A 3,164-nucleotide genomic window follows, 5' to 3' on the forward strand; every position below is an offset into this window, starting at 1 on the left:
TCAAACATGTGATTGGTAACAGGAAACTGAAAAGCACTTTAGCTGAAGTGAAGCACATTGAAAGCAGTTTTTCAGGCGAGCAAGTCTGGCATTGATTTGAGGGGCAGGCTAGTTAGAAAACTGTTGCATGAATCCTAGCATGAGGTTCTAAGAGCCGGTTTTAGGGTAATAGCTGTGGGAACTGGAAGGAAAGCATTCTGAAGGATGGGACAACAGAATTCAGTGACAGGTCAGTCACTAATAAAAGGGCTTGTTCCAGTGAGAACAAAATATCACTATTAGGACACTGAGCCCAGTCAGGCCGCATCGATGTACTTCTTGTTTGTACTAATGATGACACCTCGAGATTTAAATTGACCACGTTCCCCCCACATGCCCTTCTGAGCATGCAACAAAGACTGGGGTGTGGGGAGGTGACATTAGCAGTCAAGTAAAAGTGTCTCTAACATCATATCTCTCATCAGCTACACCTTCCAGAAGACGACCCCAATTGCAAGAGTAACCAGGATTGTGACCAGGGGTTTGGGGGTTACAGGAGGTATTGAGAAATTTCTTACACTCAGCAAACAGGCCTCTTTTTCTTTTGTAGTTGACCACTATAAGAAGTACTCATTCAGTTGGCCCAAGGTGTTAAATTACTGTTGACTGGAGTCTGTCCCAAATTCCTCTGGCCAGCTCAGGATGTCATCTGCCACATCTGGGCACCATAATCATGGATTTCCCTTCAATAAACTTCCCAAGACTACTTCACAGCCACCTTCAGACCCACCACAGTCTGGATCAACACATTGGCTGGAGGAGGAAAAATGTGGGTTGCGAGGAATTCATTCTGAGCCAGTTATTAATTGCATTCGTATTCTAATAACAGATCCAGCTGCAGTGTCTCAAACACAGAAGAGCGTATTCCCTCGTAAAAGAGATCTGGAGTAGGTAGTCCAGGGCTGGGATGAAAGTGCCGTGAAGTCATCAAGGAACCAGTTTCCTCTGTCCTCAATTTGCCTCATGATCCATTAAAGCTTCTAGAGCACCAGCCATCTCACCTTCTTTCCATGAAGAGGGAAGGACAAAAGGTGGGCCTCCCTTTTGTCCCTGTCTCCCTTTTAAGGATCCACTCTAGTAGATTCACCCAACAAATTCCAATCAGAATTTAGGTAGAAGGCTGCACCTAACTACAGAGGAGGCTGGAAAACATAATCATTTAGCTGTGGACATTTCCAGTCTGAAAAAATGTGGAGGACTTCCCTGGTGGCACAGTGGTTAAGAATCCGCCTCACAGTGCAGGGGACACGGGTTCAAGCCCAGGTCTGGGAAGATCCCACATGCTGTGGAGCAACTAAGCCCGTGCACCACAACTACTGAGCCTGCGCTCTAGAGCCCGCGAGCCACAACTACTGAAGACCGCGAGCCTAGAGCCCGTGCTCCGCCACAAAGAGAAGCCACCGCAATGAGAAGCCCGCGCACTGCAAGGAAGAGGAGCCCTCGCTTGCCGCAACTAGAGAAAGCCCGCGCGCAGCAACAAAGACCCAAAGCAGCCAAAAAATAATCAATTTTTTTTAAAAAAAAGGAAAAAAAATGTGGAATTCCTTAACTAAAGGGAAAATGAATAGTGGATTGGAAAATAGTCTCTGCCACATATCCTTCTACAAGACATATTTTCACATGCTTGGTTATGAGCTCTGACCATTCATGGAATGACTTTAGCTACACTCTCTCTTTTTTCTCTCTTTTCCTTTTCGTCCCTTGTATCACAAATCTTACGCAGGCAGGAATCTAAGTGAGAACTGCCGGACCAACTTCCCTTTGCGTAACTGGGATTGCTAATAGTACCAAGAGTAGTACTTAAATTGCCAAAATGAACTCAGTGATCTAGGCTAACACAGAAAATGATGGTAGAGATATAGTATCATTAGCAAAGGTTTCAAAGTGAGCTTTTCCCCCACATCATCGGGCTAATTATAATTAGATTGCATCCTCAAAGAACACATTAACTACTAGAACGGAAAGGGGAAGCTTGGCTCAGAATGGAAGTGTTTTATTGAACAAGATGGGTGGTCAGTTGATGGTATCCACAAAGGGCGAAGGGAACTGATGTAATTGAGTAGATCCTTAGTGTGTGCTGGGTACCGGTTCTAATGCTCCACATCATCTCGTAATTCACACAGCATCTCTGTAGAGTGGCTTATTATTCCTCTTTTGCACAAAGATAGTGACTTGACCAAGGTCACACACAGAGCCAGTAGGTAGTAGAGCTGGGCTTCAAATGGACTGCCCTATTAACACTGACATCACTGTGCCTTTAAACAGCTGCCACACCCTCTGCCACATCCCTTGCACCCAATAAAGTTGAACTCAACCCTGTCTTGTTTGCAGCTCAGTGTTTGAAACTTCCCCCTCCTATGCTGTTTCCCAGCTTATTCCTGTCTTCTCAACTCCTGATTCATCTCCGGCCTCATCTCTTGCAAATGATTCAGGTCCTAGCTCTTGGCCCTGAGGCTTGAACTGGTCTTCTGTTCTCCCTTGGGTCATTCGCCCCTTCAATCACATTTGCTTCTTAGCCTCAGGGAAGACCCTGCTTCCTGGAGCTTCCCTTGGCACCATCCCACCTGACTGACTTTCCCACCCTTGTCTATGGAGAGAATTAGACTGGCTGGCCATGAACCTGAGAAACCAGAACAGAATGGACGAAGGGTGAAAAGAAAGGTGGTCTCCTAGTTAGAGTCCAGGAAGTGCCTCCATAAGATCCCTCCATAAAAACGAGGCAATGTCCGCCCCTTCAGGGGGATGAACAACCCACCATCATCATCACTCCAGGCGTGTCAGTCAGGGTTCTCCAGAGAAACAGAACGGCTAGGTTGGGTGTATATATCAAGAGAAAGATGTATCATAAGGAACTGGCTCATGCAATTACGGAGGCTGGCACAACCGAAATCTGTAGTGAGGCCCAGCAGGCTGGAGACTCAGGAGAGCCAGTGGTGCAGCCAGTGTGAAGGCAATCTGATGGAGAATTCCCTCTCGCTTGAGGGAGGTCAGTTTTTGTTCTATCTAGGCCTTCAACTGATTGGATGAGGCCCACCCACATTTGAGAGGACAATCTACTTTACCCAGAAATTCACTGACTTAAATGCTAATCTCATCCAAAACATCCTCCAAGTTGACACCTTAAA

This window comes from Tursiops truncatus, chromosome 12 (assembly GCF_011762595.2).
Source record: "Tursiops truncatus isolate mTurTru1 chromosome 12, mTurTru1.mat.Y, whole genome shotgun sequence".
Taxonomy (NCBI): domain Eukaryota; kingdom Metazoa; phylum Chordata; class Mammalia; order Artiodactyla; family Delphinidae; genus Tursiops; species Tursiops truncatus.